Genomic DNA, 19,579 nt, shown 5'->3' with positions numbered 1-19,579 from the left:
TATATATATATATATATATATATATATATGTATGACAGGCTTCTTTCAGTTTCCATTCTACCAAATCCACTCACAAAGCTTTGGTCAACCTGAGACTATAGTAGAAGACACTTTCCCAAGGTGTCATACAGTGGGATCGAATCTAGAACCATATCATTGGGAAGCAAGCGCCTTACCTCACAGCTATGCCTGCTAGACATTTCTGACACAGCATTCAGTCTGATTATGTTATACTTACTTTTAAGACATTTTTCCTTAAAGGAATAGTTTATATCTATAACAGCATATGTGACTCTTGGACTCGGAAGAGGAGAGAAACTAACTGGATAGATTGCATCAATGACAATTTGTTAAATTTCTCCACAAGTGCAGGGTGGTTATGTGGTAAGAGGTATGCTTTCCAGCCGCATGGTTCTGGACTCTGTCCTGCTGTGTGGCACTTTGGGCAAGTGTCTTGTACTATTGCCCTGGGTCAATCAAAGCCTTGTAAGTGGATTTGGTAGATGGAAACTGAAAGAAGCCCATCACACACACACACACATAGTCCATTCTGATGAGTGGTTGGTGTTAGGAAGGGCATCCAGCTGTAAAAATCCTGCCAAAACGGTTACAGAAGTCTGGTGCAGGCTTCTTCCTGGCCAGGTCTTGTCAAACTGTTCCACCCATGCCAGCATGGAAGGTGGATTTTAAACAATGACGATGATGATGATGGTGACATATGTATGTATGTATAAGGATATATATATATATATATATATATATATATTTCTGTAAAGATATGTGACACTTATTCAGTAGCCATGATAAAACTCCGAGTTTCCGATGCCAGGGCGGGGGGTCCGCTCCAAACATCTCTTCAGTTATCCGGCTTCAGTTATGCGGCTAGCCGGATAACTGAAGAGATGTTTGGAGCGGACCTCCACCCTGGCATCAGAAACTCGGAGTTTTATCATGGCTACTGAATAAGTGTCACATATCTTTACAGATACATCCCTCTATTTGCATAATATCGAGGTCTCTTTCTATCTCTTGTTGCCATTCCTGCCAATGTTTTACATGACTGAACGCCTGCGTCATCCCTGTTGTAAGTAGTTTTCAACTTTATATTTTCTGACGCGACTCTATCTCTTTCTCTATCACTTTTTCCCCTCTCGTTCTTCCTCTGTTACTACTACGTATCCCTCTTTACCCTCTCGTTCTTCCTTCTGTCACTACTATATCTCTCTCTTTCCCCTCTCGTTCTTCCTTCTGTTACTACTATATTCCTCTCTGTCTCTCGTTGCTCACCTATTCTTCTACTTCCTCCCTTTGTTTCTCTCTCTACCGCTCTCTCTCTCTTTCCCTTACCCCTGCTTGGTCACATGCTTCCGGTCACTAATCCTTTTCTTCCTTGGCTATCGCCGAGCAAACACGCAAACTTACTTCGTCCCCACTCTCAGTTCGTGCCTCACAGCGTTCATATACACATAATTTTTCTCGTCTGGCCGCACAGACTTTTCCGTTTGTTTTTCTGTCTTGTTTTCTTTTCCGTTTGTTTTCCTGTCTTGTTTTTTGTCCGCCACTACATTCCTCCATGGCACAGGTTTAATTTGTGTATACAAATTTAATTTGCGGTCCATGGGAAGAGCCGTTTTAACAATGCATCCTGCCCAACTCTTCAAAACGCTGGTGCTAAAACGGGGGTAGCTGATGAAGGAAAATGTTTCTATGTGGCTTGTGTGTTTTCTGTACTCTGGTTATTATTATTTTCTTGTCTACGTTTTGTTTGCAATGTCCTGTACCCAGATATGCACCTATATACACAGGTAGACGTAGGTATGCACATACCTGTACGTATATATACATATACTCATTTATTATTGTTTTATATATATATATATATATATGTGCGGGTGACACGTAAAAGCACCCACTACACTCTGAGTGGTTGGCGTTAGGAAGGGCATCCAGCTGTAGAAACTCTGCCAAATTAGATTGGAGCCTGGTGTTGCCATCCGGTTTCACCAGTCCTCAGTCAAATCGTCCAACCCATGCTAGCATGGAAAGCGGACGTTAAACGATGATGATGATGATGATGATATATATATGTATATATTTACCAATGTCATGTAACAAGCACCCTGCTGGTGGCATGTAAAAAGCACCATTCGAGCATTGGGCCTCATGGAGACAATGACAAAGTGAGTACTGGGGTCAATTTGTTTGACTAAAATCTTTAAGGCAGTGCCCCAGCATGGTCACAGTCCAATGACTGAAGCAAGTAAAAGTTAACATAGAAATAAAAAATAAATTTGGCACAAAGTGAATGTGTCAGTGATTTAACAGCATATGAGAAAGAGTTTGGTATTTATCCTGTAATTCTCAGGAGTAGGATACAATGGATGTTATAGTTATTTTGTTAGCTGCAAGTTAGCCCTGATTGAATAGATTTATGATTAAAGCATTCAAGCTATGACCATCCTGTCTTCTATATTTTTTTCCTAGCATTATATAGGATAGCCTTCATTGACTCCAATGTGTTCTCTTTTAGAAGACAGCAGGATGTGGTTTAATGAAAGTATGGTTGCTATTTCTTGTAGGTTAAGTGTCCACATAGTGACACCCTCATTGGCTCGTCACTATGGATGTCACATATGTAACCAAGGGAGTTTCAACAAGTTAAGATAACTTTGTTACCCACAAACATCCTTGCAAATATACTCTTTTACTCTTTTACTTGTTTCAGTCATTTGACTGCGGCCATGCTGGAGCACCGCCTTTAGTCGAGCAAATCGACCCCAGGACTTATTCTTTGGAAGCCTAGTACTCATTCTATCAGTCTCTTTGGCCGAACTGCTAAGTTACGGGGACGTAAACACAGCACCATCGGTTGTCAAGCGATGTTGGGGGGACAAACACAGACACACAAACATATACACATACATATATATATATATATATATATATATATATACATATATACGACAGGCTTCTTTCAGTTTCCGTCTACCAAATCCACTCACAAGGGTTTGGTCGGCCTGAGGCTATAGTAGAAGACACTTGCCCAAGATGCCACGCAGTGGGAATGAACCCAGAACCATGTGCTTGGTAAGCAAGCTACTTACCACACAGCCACTCCTGCGCCTATATGATTATTACTTTCTAATAATTATTTTAATTTTGTGCATTTTACATATTAAATGGTTATGCATTTTGATAAGTGAGAAACCCATTGGTTGGAATCTTGGTGATGTCCATGGACATAGTGAAGAAAGGTGGTCTTACAGATACAACATTGCCAAATATAGAACAAGTGTGTAGCTCAGCTCTAAACAGTATATTTGTAATTGATGATTGTATGTTGTTTCATATATAAGGATATTACACCACCACTGAAAACATGGGCCTTAAAGGTTGACAAATTTAAGATAATGTATTGTTTTGTCATAAAGGAGAAGCTAATTTTTTTTGCTTTTTTTTTTCAATGCAGCCTCTTCAAATACAACAGATTTTCATTCATAGCCTTGCTTTACTGCGCATAGCATCCCTTTTCTTACCACTTACATAGTTTAAGAATAGAGGTAGTAGCTTCACCTCTAATATTTCATCATATCTGCAGCTGGTGATGTCAGCAACCAGAAAACTTATCTACTACTTCTGGGTAGACATTTGAGTAGCCCATAGTTGTAAGTTTATTACTGCTCATGCTGTTAGCTATTTCAATGCAGCAGGTACCTTGAAGATTTGATTCCTGGTGAACATACATATTTCATCATACCTTTTGTGTACCCAAAATTCTACTACTGTGCTGTATATCACACAGAGACACATCCACTTTGTAATTAAACAATTAAGCACTTAAGCTGTTATTTTAACAATATATTTTGTGTATATGTATGCATAGATGTATGTATGTATGTATGTATGTATTTATGTGGATGTATGTATGCATGTACGTATGTATACATATATTTGTGTGAACATGTGTGTATGTGTGTGTGAGCCTATTTGTGTTTGTTTCTATGTGTAGCTATATATTAAAAAAAAAACAGTCTGACATTAATTGATTCAATCAATTTTATTCTTATAAGGAAAAGGTTGACAGTGAATTTGAAGTTTCTGCTTAGTTGCTTTCATCTGACAAAGACAACTAAGTTAAGACTTCTCAAGTCTCTGTCTTCCTTGTAAAAATGTGTATGTGCATGTGTGATTGCATATGTGTGCATGCACATTTACATGTACATGTGTATATAATTATGTGTAACATAAGCACTAAATAATAAGCACATCATGCATATATGTTTTCTTTACCTTCTTGTGTACTCAGTATTGTTATAAGAATGAATCCAAATGTTTGATCAACTGAAGAATATTCTCTCTGGCCACAAATAAAAATTTTTATATGTTGTTTTTAATATTATTAAGAGGTGAGAACATGACAAATTGGCTGATACATTAAAAAGTAATACACAATATTTTAAAAGCAGTGAGCTGGCAGAATTTTTAGCATCCAGGCAAGATGCTTAGCAGCATTTCATCCATCTTTAAGTTCTCAGTTCAAATTCTACCAAGGTTGACTTTGCCTTTCATCTTTTCAGGGTCAATAAGTACCAGTTGAGTACTGGGGTCATTGAATCGACTTGGCTCCTCCCGCCAACTATTGGCCTTGTACCAAAATTAGAAACCAACATTATTATGAGAATCCATCTATAAGCTGGTTGAAAGATTGATAGTATGGTTGCTATTTCTTGTAGGTTAAGTGTCCACATAGTGACACCCTCATTGGCTGAGACAATTAATCTTCAGATAGTACCATTATACCTAACTACAAACAAGTACCATGGGTGGAGCAGCACTCTGTTATAAGCATCATAAGACCTGTGTTTCATTAGCTTGTAGTGTGGGGTTCAAATTTTAAGAAATATAGCTGTCTTATGGAGAAGCATGGACTCTACCTCTGCCAGGTTGCTTTTCTCTTGAAAACACATGATGGCAACAATTTTAAGTAAATTCCTGAGAATATGATACTGAAGAGGACTTAAATTGCAAGTAAATATACTACTATTAAAGTTAGGAAGCATCGTAGAACAAGAGATGGGCTCCCAATGAGCCAAGTTCTAAACTTGGTTTCAATTTTCAGTTGTAGCAATTTCACTTTACTAACATGTCTTTGAAAAAAACACAAATATCATACAAGCGCTTTGAGGTTTGAAGAAATCAATATCATTAAAGAAACATGTGGTGAGAATTGTAGAAATAAAAGCCATGTTCCCAGAAAACAGAGGCTGTGTCATGACTTCAATTCCCATGTAAAGCTTATTCACTACATATATCTTCTAAAGACTTATGTATCTAGTGAGGGAAAGAAATCAATATCCTTATAAGATAATTAAGAAACTATTTACAAAATGACATTGAAATTTTTGGTAATGTTTTCTTTTTAAATTTTTAGAATAAGTTTTCTTAACTTTCAGATACTTCAGAAAGTCATGCATTATCAAAGATCTCATTTGTCATTCCTATTAGAATAACAAACAACATACTTTAAGGAGAAACCACGAGGAGTGACCTCTACTTGAACTAAACAATTACTCATTGTTTTTTAAACTCATTGTAGACGTAATACCGTAATGTATAAACTAATATATTATTGTTATTCTTATTCATATTCATAATTCCTAGTACTCTTATACACAAAGAAAAGACAGATATGTTTATGATAAAATAGATGTACCAAATCAAAATATATTTAAGAGTAAGAATGAAGTTTAAAAAATACAAGATATGTGTAGAATAAGACTTGAAACATGCAAAGTCTAAATGTTTGTCAAATGTCTACAAAAAAAAAAAAAAACTCCAAACCAATCCTCTTCAGCTTTTATTTGCTATTGATAATGCATTTCTGACAAATGCTGTTTATTTTCTGATAGAAGTATAGAGATATAGACATAGGCATGGCTATGTGGTTAAGAAGGTTGCTTTACAACCATGTAGTTTCATGTTCATTCCCACTATGAGGCATTTTGGGCCAGTGTTTTCTACTGTCACTCCAGGTCTTTTGAGTGAATTTGATAGGAGAAACTATGCAGAAGCTTGCCATGCATGTGTATTTGTCTCTCAATGTTTGGCAGTTGGTGTTGGTTTGTTGACATACCTATAACTCAGCGCTTTGGAAAAAAGAGATTCCCAGAATGAGTACCAGACTAAAAATAAGTACTGGAATTTATTTGATCGACTAGACCCATTAAGTTGGTACCCCAGCATGGCCACACTCCAATGACAGAAACTAGTAAAATAATTAAAGAATATCATAACTTTTAGGCTTTCTTTTTTCTTTTTTAAGTATGGTGGAGACAGCTGAGACAGGAGAGAAACAAAATTGAATGCTTTATGTACTTTACACTTTTGAATTGAAATCCTGCTGTGATTGACATTAACTTCCATTACTTTTAATTCACTAACATAAATACATTTAATATACTGAAATAAATTCAATGGACTATACTCACTCTCTGTGGCAATAAACTTGTGCTTAGTCAATCAAAACCAATTTTTGTTGTTTGGTAGTAAACTACTTAGAAAAGTGATGAGCTCCAGATAACTGAATCTGTGATGTAGATTGGATTGTCAATTAAGCACGAACATTACAAAATCAAATTATCTTTACAGTATCATGCTTAATATTGTGCATTTATTTTGTAGTTAATGATCAGAAATATTTTCTACTCATCTTGTTAAAAAATATATATTAGCAATATCATCAATATTAATACCAAGAGGCAATATTTATCCCCACTTAAACGTGGATGTTCTGTTAGAACAAACTATACTGCAGAGGATATCGTGAGAGAAACTCTCATACTGGGTTTTGGTACAAAATGCTCTCTTTTACTCTTTTACTTGTCTCAGTCATTTGACTGCAGCCATACTGGAGCACTGCCTTTAGTTGAACAAATCGACCCCAAGACTTATTCTTTGTAAGTTTAGTACATATTGTATCAGTCTCTTTTGCCGAACTGCTAAGTTACGGGGATGTAAACACACCAACCTCAGTTGTCAAGCAATAGTGGGAGGGACAAACACAAACACACAAATACATATATATATGATGGGCTTCTTACACTTTCTGTCTACCAAATTCACTCACAAGACTTTGGTTGACCCGAGGCTATAGAAGACTCTTGTCCAAAGTACTACACGGTGGGAATGAACCTGGAACCATGAGGTCGGGAAGCAAGCTTCTTACCACACAGCCATGCCACCTCCAGTACTGAGTCCAGCAGATCATGTGATATCAATCTTCCTTGGTCTTGTCAATGACAGATGCTCAGCCGGTAAGGACATCAGTGATGCATCTCCCCATCAGCGATATATAAAATAACAGTGTCAGAACAGGCGCTGGTGTTTTGATTAACCAGTGAGCTTGTTAACAAAATTTATATTAGCGTCAGAAGCAGTATTAATACAGAGAGGTAATATTTGTCCCCACTTAAATGTGGATGTTCTATTAGAACAAGCTATACTGTAGTAGTTACCCCGAGAGAAACTCTCATATTGGTTTTTGGTGCAAATGCACTCTTGTTTATATCGCTAGTGGGGAGATAAATCCCTGCCACCTCCAGCACTTAGACCACCAGAACACTTAGTTTCATAAGACTCTGGTTAAACATTGTTCAGTGAATTATCCCCTGGTAGGATGCCAGTATGTCACAGGTAACATTCATAGAATATCTGGTACACAAAAGACACAAAAGGCTTGCAGCTAATTTGAGCATAAAGTCTATGAACTGTTAATCTCACCTGTGTGGCCTCTTCATTTACTACCTATTCATTTTTAATATCAAATCAACAGTATTAGTACTCGTTACTTCCATTTATCTGCAGCTCATTACCTGTTTAGATTAAAATCTTGAAGTTGAATTAAAACTGAATTAATTTTCTCTTATTTTATACCTAATTTGATAGGCAATTCTTACATCAGGACTGACATTTAATCTCCTTTTAAAGATTCTCAAAAAGTTAATTATAAATCCAGATATTATCACAGAGTAACAGGATTTTCCTACATTACATATAATAAAAAAAAAGAAAAAGTACCAACAGCAATAATAATAATCGTCACCACCCATTAGCATCCCATAACACACCGAAGCTTCGTCTAACTCATCTCACATGAGATTATTTTTGCTCAGTATTGTGGCATGTCTTCTTTTACCTATAAGTTAGAACGTCTTGGATATATCATATGTACTGCTTAAACCTAAGTAAAGCTTCTGAGTTCTTATATTACTTAGACAGTTATAACCAATTAGTCTCTTCTTTTAGTTGTTTTGCTTATTTTTAATTATATCATATAACTTACTTCATTTTTTAATATAACAGATTTACAAATGATGAAAAATTTAATATATTTTAGCACCTTGATACATTTTTCAGCATAAAGTAAAAGGAAAGTCTGTCAATTTGAACATATTCCCTCATCAATTTCAGAAGCTGCTATACTAATAAGATATCTAAAATTGGAACAACTCACATTTTCCATCTCCTCCCAGTACCACCCTATGAAAATAAACTTACAGCCCTATCCACGTGTGACTGCACAGGGTTCTTAAATTTTCTGCAGCAGTCTGAAGCTAGAATTTACAATGATCTATATCAGAAACCTTAAAAATAGCAACAACGAGGGTTTCTTCTGCAGTTTCTGGTACCACTGTGTCGAGGGCACATGGACATATTCAGAAGAAGCAACAAGTATGACACTGGAGTTCAGAAATAGTTTAGGAATAAATTCCTCGTAGAGGAGAAGGTAGAGTAATTGTTACTGAAAACATATGAGCATCTCCTCAAAAGGAGTGTAGACAGGTATTACCTCAGTGGAAATATTCTCACATCTCTTAGCCCCCAGAGTGAATCTATAAAAACAAAGAACTCTATTTAGAAGTATTTTTAGCGCCTAGCTTAAGAATTAATTGAGAGTATACTATGTAGCATGATGGGTAATGACAACCATTTCACTTATGTACATATCCACATACATACTCATATATCCATGCACCTGCACATAGTTACTACAAGCACATGCACTCACACACACTCTCTCTCTTTCTTTCTCTCCCTCTCTCTCTCTTTCTTTCACACACACATATACATATTTATGCACTTGCACACTTTTAAGTGATTATGTTATTTTAAACATAAAAGTACTTATATAGACAGTGGAAAAAAAAAACTATTTTCCTGTCGAATTGTAACATTTTTTTCATGCTTATTTTCCAATTTGTTTTATTGAGACATTATTCTGTCATTTGTGTCTACCTAGCTTCTTAAACCTATCATTATCACTGTATTCATTGTATGTACAGAAAGAAAATACATATTAAAAATAGTAAAAAATAGCAATCCTGAAACAGAATCAAATGCAGTTTCATGAGTTTAAAGCACATAAGGTTTAATATATATTTATAGCAAAGCTACAACTAAAAGCCTAAAACTGAAAGCATTTTGTTACTATTTTATCTGGTATGAAAGATTTCTCACATGCTTTATGACAAGAATAGAGACTTTGTTAAAAATATTGTATGGATGATGCAGTTAAGTTGCTGAATAATAATTCTGATTTGTTTGGACTATTTTTTTAAACACTGTTATAGAAAAGACAAATAGTTTGAATAGTAAAATTCCAGTGATAACAAAAAAGGTAGAAAGAGAGATAGTGGAAGAAGAAACATGTTTAGTTGATTACAGTTGGTTAATCTGCAATAGAGACCATTGTTGTTTCAAAGTAATTTTGATTACTAAGAGTAGGAGTGGAAACATTACAAATTTTTGAAATCACTGCCATAAAATGAATCTCAGGACTTGCACAAGTCTAGTGACATCTTTCACTGATTGGTTATATTTACTGTAGAAAGCTTAAAAGTAAATCATTCAAGAAATTTCAGCAAAGGAGTCTCTACATAAGGCATGGGCAACTTTTTTTTATAAGAAGCAGATCACATGAGACATGATTCATCTTCAGGTGGGCTGCACAACAAAAAAAATTCAAGGTAATGTTTCATCAACTATGCTATTCAGAAGGTCATGTAGGTCACAATAGTCACTTGACCTGCTTGTAATAGTAGCGTAATCTCCCTCGAATCACACTCTGCTGCCTTTACAGATGAAAAAATGCTGAAGGTTAGGAAAAAAAAAAAAGAAGACAGTATGGTCACAGTTAGAATGCTTTTGATCAAAGTTAGTTTGACCTGGGCCAACTTAGGGTTAAATAAAATGACGTGCTTTCATAAATTGGACCTTGCTCATCTACCCAATCCCTTTGTCTGATCCATATCGAGTATTGTGAGAGATTAGCCTTTCTAATGAAATCAAACTCTTAACATTATGGACTGCACGTGTGGTAGGACAAATGAAAGAAATGAAGTGGCTTCTACAATGTTCTTTCAAAAATTTGATCCATTAAATTTTTTATTTGAGTGGTAAAATTATCTCCCATTACACACACACACCCATGCATGTACTCACGCACACACGCATGTACTCACACACACACATACACACAAACTCACACACTACATTATACATAGAGACACAATGTAGATACATATATAACACACATGCATACACAACACGGGATATGGCACTTTGGTCTAAAACCCCTTTGGTCTAAACCACTTTAGTCTCAGACACATGGGTCTAAAAGCATTTTCGTCAAAAGACACTTTTGTCTAAGCATTTTCATCTAAAGACAAATAGGATTATTAGAGTATAGTTATTTAGATCTTTTACATTTTTTGTTTGAGATTCTATAGACAAAATAGTTATTAGACCAAAGTGAATTTAGACGAAAATCTCTTTATATTGAATGGCATTTAGACAAAACTGTCTTTCGACTATAGTGTATTTATACAAAAGTCACTTTAGACCAATGTTCTTTAGATCATAGTGCATTAGACTGAAGTGTTTTAGACGAAAAGTCCTAGATCCCACAACACATATGCAGATACTACACAAACATTTACTAGCTAAATGGACATGGTAGAAATAACATATACGACATGCTAGAAAAAGTAACTAATTCATCTTCAATCTCATTTCTAAAATCTTGGGATAAAAACAGAAGGAAACATTGGCAAATGTTGTCCTGGTACACTATGTGATTAAGTAAGGGTGGTCATAACTGGAATACCTTTATCAAAGTTAACAACATGCAAACTTAGACACATTTGTACATTAGTACTAGAATACTGTAACAAGGACTTATGACTGGTTATATTCGAGACCTCATAAAAATAGAGAAAATTTGATATAAAAGTACAGTCTACCCAAACATATCTGGAAATCAAGGTTGAGATGCTGCTCCTTACTGTAAAAATTAATTTACTGTAAAACAAATAACAATTTTACAGTTACACATTTTGCTTTCAATTTTTCAACGGAAAGGGATGGTTAGGCAGTAGATAAGTGTTTGATTAAGTACTATATATCATCATCATTTAACGTCCACTTTCCATGCTGGCGTGGGTTAGATGGTTTGACTGGAACTGGTAAGCCAGAGATCTGCACCAGGTTCCAATCTGATTTGGCATGGTTTCCACACACACACACACACACACACGCACACACACAACACGCACTCACGTGTGCATGCACACACACTCACACACAAATTTACGTATGTACAAATATATATATCTATATATGTGTGTGTGTGTGTGTGTGTACAGTGGTGGGCACAGCCAACCAAAAAGTTAGCTTTGCTAACTGCTAATCTGCTAACTAAAAAATTAACTTTGCAAATGCTAAACCGCTGAATAGGTAAAAAGAATTAGCTGAAGCTAATGCTAACTGATAATTGCTAACTTTTATCATATAAATTTAGATTTGGTTTGGTTTTGGGGGCTCTAAAACCCTTAAAAAGCAGACCTAGAGAGCTGAAATTTTCATGTAGCTTAGACATAGAGACTTCCAAAAAGGTCTAGTATACCAAGATCAGATGACAATCAAGGTTTATGCAAATAATTAAGTGAACAAGTGAAATTAAACATTAGTTTTTCAGAAATAATATATTTCTAAATCTCTCAGAGAGATCTATGCAGTAGTGGTACGATGAAGTAGTTGTATGCTGTCAACTTAATGTGACAGTCCCCTGAAGGGAATAATACTACTGTTGGATAGACCTAGGAAGCTGGACCGCTTCCTGTCGGCCTTGACACATTTCCTGTGTCCTTATGTCACATTAAGTTGACAGCATACAACTACTTCATTAGTTTTTCAGTCAACATACACTTTATTTACTGTACTAAACAAAGTATTAAACAAATCAAAAGAGTATAGTATAGGTATCATGCCAAGATCAGGTGATGATCAAGGTGTACTACTCTGGCTGGGCCTTTTCCGTCGCCTCGACATGATGCTGGTTGCCCTTCATAAATATCAGCATCTCAAAGTTACCATCTGACAAGGTGGCTCTCTTGGCCCTAAAAATATCTTTGCCTATAGAGAATAGGTGCTCAAATGCAGCATTGGATGGGATGGAAATGTTACACTTGGTGAATAGGTTGATCAAGACCTGCTCACTCAAAAAGGTGACTTCAGTCAGGACTGCCTTTGAGATGGCCTCCAGCCAGGTCTTCCGTTTGTCCCCTCTGTGTGTAGCCCCTCATGTAAAGAAATAAGAATCAGTGAAGATCTGCAGTTTCAGCTGTGTCATCACCCTGTGGATAGCTCCCCTATTCTTCTCCAGCAGATTGTTGAGGATAATAATAGAGTCGGAGGTAGAGTTCCATCTGGTACTGTTGGGGACCACCAGTCTCCTCTTCAATGTGTCCAGAATGCTGTCTGTCACCACCATGCTGCGGTTCTGCAGATTCCACAGCTGCTGTGTCTTGGACATGGCTTTCCTGTGGGCCGACTTGAATGAAGCACTGTCAAGTGCCTTGTCGGTATCCATGCTGGCTACCAAATTGAAGGTATGGGCTGTGCACTTGATGTGCACTGGCATGTTGAGGCCTAGGCTGCAGGACTCATCAAGAACAGCATTGACAGAGGTGTACTCAGCTTTGTCCATATCCCAGCCTCGGGATCCACATCCAGGGCCACATCCTCAATGCCCCCCACATCTGGATCGGATGCAGTCTGAAGAATGTCTGGCAAGATTTCAACTTCTGTACCAAACTGCATAAATGCCTTGACAAAGTTTTTGCCATTGTCTGTTGTGGTCCTGGTCACCTTGTATTGCAGATGGAACTTGAGGCAGGACAGTATCTTATAACCAGATTTTGTTTATAGAAATCACACATTGTAGTTTAACATTTGTTTCTAGGCTGTTCTAAATTCGTGGAAATATTGCTTATAATTTAAAGCCTTGATATTAAACTTTTGAAAATAGTGACACTATCCTGGTAGGTGATGTGTTGTGGTGAGAGGAATGAATAACCGAGATGAGGGATGGAATGATGGCTGGAATTTGATAAGTTCAGAACTTAAGGTTCGTTTATGTGTTATTTCATTAAAGACTGCTGTTTTGGCTGCGCAGACTTAATCATGAGTGGAATATATGTATACCATATATTGTATATTATGACATTTATTTCAATTTATATATATATCTATGTATATAAACTTATTGTTGATAAAGACTGTGTGCCATTCAATTATTTATTAAATAAAAATGAAAAAATACATTAAGTACAGGACATCACCAATGAGTAAAAAATACATAAACACACAAGAGACAAGTATGAGTCAAAATACAAAAAGAAGTCTAACTCCTCCTCAGTTGTCAACTGTTTATTACTATCTGTTTTGTGCTTTTAATGACAAGATAGCAGCATCCAGAAATTTTAAAGATATAAAATTTGTAAAGAGGTAGGACTTTGAATGAACAACTGACACCAGAGTGGACGTATAGAAATGATCGGTGTCATGGGTTCAATTGCTAGACTGGACAGCTCATTCAGTTCTTGAGCAAAACACTTCATTTCATGTTCTTCCAGTACACTCAACTATAAATGTCAGGGAGAATGTTAGCCTGCTCACTTAACCAGCAGGGTGGTCTCATTTGAAAGCTAAAACAATGCATTGTGACCAGTGATGTATCAGAAAACATCCAATGGTTGAGTCTGTGGTATCACGATATATATATATATATATATATATATATATACACGTGAACCCTTCAATACAAGCACTACACTCAAAACCAAAAACATAACACACACAACCATTAAAACAAAAAGCCTTACAAAAACAATAATCTTGACCTTATCCTATTTTAAGACCAAGCCTTAACTTCGGACAATGACGAGTGAAGTTGAGGTCAACAGCACATACCTATAAATAACAACACATCTCAAACACACACACCTCCCACAGAACACTAACTAACAAAATTTACTTCAATCAGTTCACTTTGAGGATGACCAAATGGATGGACCTTAATAAAGCTGTTCCGACAATATTGTATGCTAGGTTGCATTTGCAACAGTGAGAAGAAACATGTGTAGGTCATTATAATATGTTGTATATAACTATAAAATAAAATAAATTTTGTGGATGTATAAGTCTCCATACTCTTTATTCTTATTCATATATATAGAAATATACTTTATTGAAAAGCAGCAGAAATATCACAAAAACTGTTACTAAGAGTTTTCCGTTCCCGTTCATTGGAGAGTTTTGTTTAGAATACATATATATATATATATATATATATATATATATACACACACACACACATATATAGATACATGTGTGTGTGTGTATTTGTGTTTGTCCCCCACCACTGCTTGACAACTGGTGTTGGTGTGTTTATGCCCCATAACTTAGAGGTTCAGTAAAAGAGACTGCTAGGATAAGTCCCAGACTTTAAAATGAGAACAAATATAAGTACAGGTGTTGATTTACTTGACCAAAACTCTTCAAGGTGGTGCCCCAGCATGGCCACAGTCTCATGACTGAAACAAGTAAAAGATAACAGGTAATTCTTAAAAATAACTCTATTTCCGTTAAGTCCACTTACAAGGACTTTATTATTCTAAGAGATTATTATTAAGAACTGTAACCGCATTCTATTTGCCATGGCATTCTGTATAAATCTGGATTTAATTCTCTTTTATTGCTGAATTCACAGGTAGACCTGCAGATAACAACAGTAAGAATGTTGTTTTGATAAAATCATAAATGAGAAGCAGGAACGATAGAAGAGAGATGAGAAAAAGTAGCTGCTAGAAGTCTCCAAAATGAACTTCTCACTTTGGTAGTCTTTAGAGTGATGGTTACTTGGCACAATAGTAGTATTTTCCCATATTATAATCTTCCTCACAACAACAAAACAACTTCTAGAAAACAACATGAGTGTGGATAATAAACTGTTACTCTAATATTGCATGCACTTTTACTAATCAGCAAGGTTGCCTCAATTCAGTAGCTCAGCCTGCCAGAAGAAACAGTAAAATTTCCTTTAAATCACACCCTACAAACTTAAAAAGGAGGACACATTGGATAATATAGTCCAACATATCATTATAAAGATGAGATAGTTTTGGTTGGAATGTCACTGATCATAGGTCTACATAAGCAGGCTTGACTTAGAATTAAACAACAAGTGTAAAAGCATGTGTACAAACAAATGTAATAATTGTTCAATTAATAATTAAATGAAGCAATTGAAGTATAATAAAATAATGACTGTAGCATCATATAATGACTGTAGCATCATGGAATGACAACACTACATGAACAAAATCAATATCTTTGAATACATTAGATATTCGTAGTTGCTTGACACTTTGGATGCATTTGCTTTGGCATAATAAAGTGACACTGCCAGATACCATTCAACTTAGTAAATGGAAAGAAGTTATTTTAAAATGTCGGGATAACTGACAAGGATCACCTCTTTGGAATCTACTTTGCCATAAGGAGGAACATTGCTAGTAATTTAGAATCTCTTCATGTTGGACAGATTCAGATTCTGATATTTTATGTAGTTTTACTGGTCTAAACTGATAGGCCTTGCTTATCAGTGCATATGTACTGATTAGCCAACTGTACAACTGATGAGATGTTTCTACTTTGACTTACTCTCTCTCTCTTATTTTTTCTTAATGAGGAAATACCCAGCCTTAGCATCAGACAAAATACCTTGGAAGTATTTCTTCCAGTCATATTCTGATTTCAAATCCTGCCTTGGTCAGCTTTGCTTTTCATCCTTTTGATGTTGATGAAATAAAATACTAGTCACTTGACTAGTATAATACTGTGACTAATCTCTCCCCTCAGAATTGCTGGTCTTGTGCCTAAATCAGAAACAATTATATCATCTCCATTATGCAATCTAGTACTTATTTCATTAAACTATAATTATAGTTAAATCCACCTTTGGTGTAATTACACGTAACCTGATACTCATATTCTGCGAGGCATTTTTGCTTGATGCACTGATAACACTTATCCACATGCATACATAACAAATGATGAAGGACAGTAACAAGTGATAAAAGAGTCTGCCTGGCATTGTGTCGTATACATGAATCCAAAATTCTAAGATTTGGGATCAATGCATATTGATCCCAAACAGTTCTTAGAAATTTTTTGAGATAACCATTTCATCTAATCTGTAGGCTTGTGGGTATTTTTCACTATGATGCTCATAAATTCCAAACGGTGTCTACTTTCTGCTAAGAGACTATCATTGTTGCACTCTGGCAATTTTTTTGATTTCTGGTCTTCTGTTATTTTTCTTCTCAAATATTTAAATCAATCAACTTGCTTCAATGTCCTTCTGCCATTTCAATTAGTTTGAATATTTTCTTTTTACTTTTGTTTTCAGCATTTATTTCTATTCTTTATTTTCTTAAAGTTATATCAAGATTTGTTAAACATCTAAGTTCATCTTCATTATGTCCTATTAAATCAATGTCACCAGCAAAATGGAAATTATTGACTACTCTTCCTCTTATTTTTTCTACAAAAGACTAAAAGCCTTTTGCCATTTTGTATTTTAGGAATACAGAGAAAAAGCTTGTTGTATTATAGTAACAACAAATATTTTAAAGAGCAATAGTAAAATCAGTTGTACTCAACAGGTATGGATCATAGACATTAGATGTTCAAAGTCTGAATATTGAACTAATGAGATTTTTAGGAAAGAAATTGTTGGAAATACAATGAACACCAAAATTCTTCTGTTTGTTGCTAAAAGAAAATGAAGTGACACTCTCTCCCAAGCAAATATAGTTATGCATGGAGAAAGCCCTGGTAAAAGTGATATTGGAATACCACAAAAAGGATGATTGAGCAACATTGAAAAATGGCCTGAGAAGATAGTAGAAAACATTAGGTTGACTGCTAAATGGATGAGACGGAGGGAGGATAACTTCTAAGGTTATGAGTTTTTGATTGGTTGATTGATTATAGATTCCAAATTATTCAGGGCAATCTTATATCCCTAACAATCATTGATATCCAAGTATATTATGGATGCAGTCATGCTTTGACATTTCTGATTTTAGCTGCAAGGACACACCTTTAGTACATACATACAAAGTGATCAGCTTCTTATATTTGGAACTTGTTTTGGCCTAGACTAGAGACCTATTTAGCCTTTGGCATAATGAAACTTCCAGAAGTTGTCTTCAGATTTCAGTTTGCATACTTCTATTGCATTTGAGGGTAATCTGAATTTCAATGTCATGACAGAAACATGGATGGACAGCTCAAGTGATACTTTGGATTGCTAGCATCACCTTCACCTCATTTACGTTGTTGATCTACAAAATGATGTCATCGTTAAATGTCCGCTTTCCATGCTAGCATGGGTTGGACGATTTGACTGAGGAATGGCGAACCAGATGGCTGCTCCAGGCTCCAATCTGATCTGGCAGAGTTTCTACAGCTGGATGCCCTTCCTAATGCCAACCACTCCGAGAGTGTAGTGAGTGCTTTTACGTGCCACCGGCACGAAGGCCAGTCAGGTGGTACTGGCAATGGCCATGCTCAAGTGGTGTTTTTTACATGCCACCTTTACAGGAGCCAGTCCAGCGGCACTGGCAACGACCTCACTTAAATTAATTTTCACGTGCCAGTAAGGTGATGCTGGTAACGATCACGCTTGAATGGTGCTATTTACGTGCCACCGGCATGGAAGCCAGTCAGCTGCTCTGGTAGCGATCATGCTCGGACGGTGCTCTTAGCGCTCCAGTGTCACGGGTGCCAGTCATCGAATTTGATTTGATTTTGATTTCACTTGCCTCAACAAGTCTTCACAAGCAGAGTTTAGTGTCCAATGAAGGAAAGGTATGCATAAGTGGGCTGGTTACACCACTGGCATAGGCCACGGGTTATGGTCTCACTTGACTTGCCGGGTCTTCTCACGCGCTGCATATTTCTAAAGGTCTCGGTCACCAGCAGAGGTAAGAGCTCTCTGAACTTTGCCCAGGCTATTCTTATTCTAGCAGCTACACTTTCAGCGCACCCTCCTCCGCTACTGACTTGGTCACCTAGGTAACAGAAGCTATCAGCTACTTCTAGTTTTTCTCCCTGGAATGTGACGGAAGTTGTTTTCTGCATATTTTCAGTGTTTATTGCTCCTGAGCATCTTCTACAAACAAAAACTATCTTCCCAGTTAGCCTTCCCTTGATATTGCTGCACCTCTTATGTGTCCATAGCTTACACTGGGTTATTATGATAGCGTTGTCAAAGTAGAAGCTAATGTTTTGAGTTCTTTCAGAGCTGCCATGAACTGTTTAGACTCATGAATACACAAATGAAATCTAAAGCTTTGGTAAGCATTGTCTGGTTGATTACAATATTCAGCCTATGCAAAATTATATCAAGCATCAATTTCTTTTGTAGCTATAGATGGTTGCTTTTGATGCCAAACCCTGTTCAGAACACAACTCATTTAATATTTAGCCTCTCTTTGTTAGCTGATATAGAATCATTAATTTTATTTCTTTAATGCTCGGCAGTTATCCATAACACTGCAGTAAGTAATACAAAGACACAGCTTCACCCTCATAAACATTAGCTAACACTTGTCACCATGTAGAGACATTTAGATATAAATTAAAAAGCAATGTTCTCTAACAAAAGGAATATGTTCCTGTCCCACACCGTAAAGTTAAGGCACCTTACATAGGATTATAAATTAAGAAACTTTGCAACAGCTAATCACATGCTCAATATAATCTCAATCGCCAAAAACAAGTGGATAATAATAGATTAATTCGTAGACATGAATAGATGAATTCTTATTCACGAAATTTCACATGCAAAATGGGATTTGATTAGATCATTGTACAAAACATATTTGTCAAAATTTTAAAGAATCTATTTTAAAATTAGACGATAATTGACAACCGTGCCTGGCCAACCTAATTAAGGCTTCATCCATTGTAACAGCTTTTATTGATCAATAACCAATATGTCGGCAAGCCAAAAGAATACGACTTGAATATTACTGAATTAGTAGCATAAGTTTACATCATCAGTGACTACTAGGAGCATACATAATGCATTGTTGCAATTGTGTGCTATTGAACAAAATACTTATCATAGCTTCTTTATCAGCTATTTTGTGCAGCTGGGATACAGACG

At 36.1% G+C, this 19,579-nt stretch overlaps 1 protein-coding gene and 1 pseudogene across 1 annotated transcript in view; both read right to left on the bottom strand.

Annotated features, from left to right (window-relative positions):
* Positions 1–11,360, bottom strand: part of LOC106880733 (mitogen-activated protein kinase 1) — a 68,005-nt gene extending 56,645 nt beyond the window's left edge. Inside the window, exon 1 of the mRNA XM_089354315.1 lies at positions 11,301–11,360. The gene's annotated coding sequence lies outside the window, so the exon portion shown is untranslated. The remainder of the gene's footprint in view (positions 1–11,300) is intronic.
* A 1,277-nt stretch (positions 11,361–12,637) lies between these two features.
* LOC149135304 (uncharacterized) lies at positions 12,638–14,488 on the bottom strand (annotated as a pseudogene).
* Positions 14,489–19,579: the final 5,091 nt, after the last annotated feature.

This window comes from Octopus bimaculoides, chromosome 6 (assembly GCF_046866305.1).
Source record: "Octopus bimaculoides isolate indiv1 chromosome 6, ASM4686630v1, whole genome shotgun sequence".
In the NCBI taxonomy this organism is placed as follows: Eukaryota; Metazoa; Mollusca; class Cephalopoda; order Octopoda; family Octopodidae; genus Octopus; species Octopus bimaculoides.
Note: the sequence above shows the minus strand (reverse complement) of the source record. Positions and strands in the feature narration are given on the sequence as shown.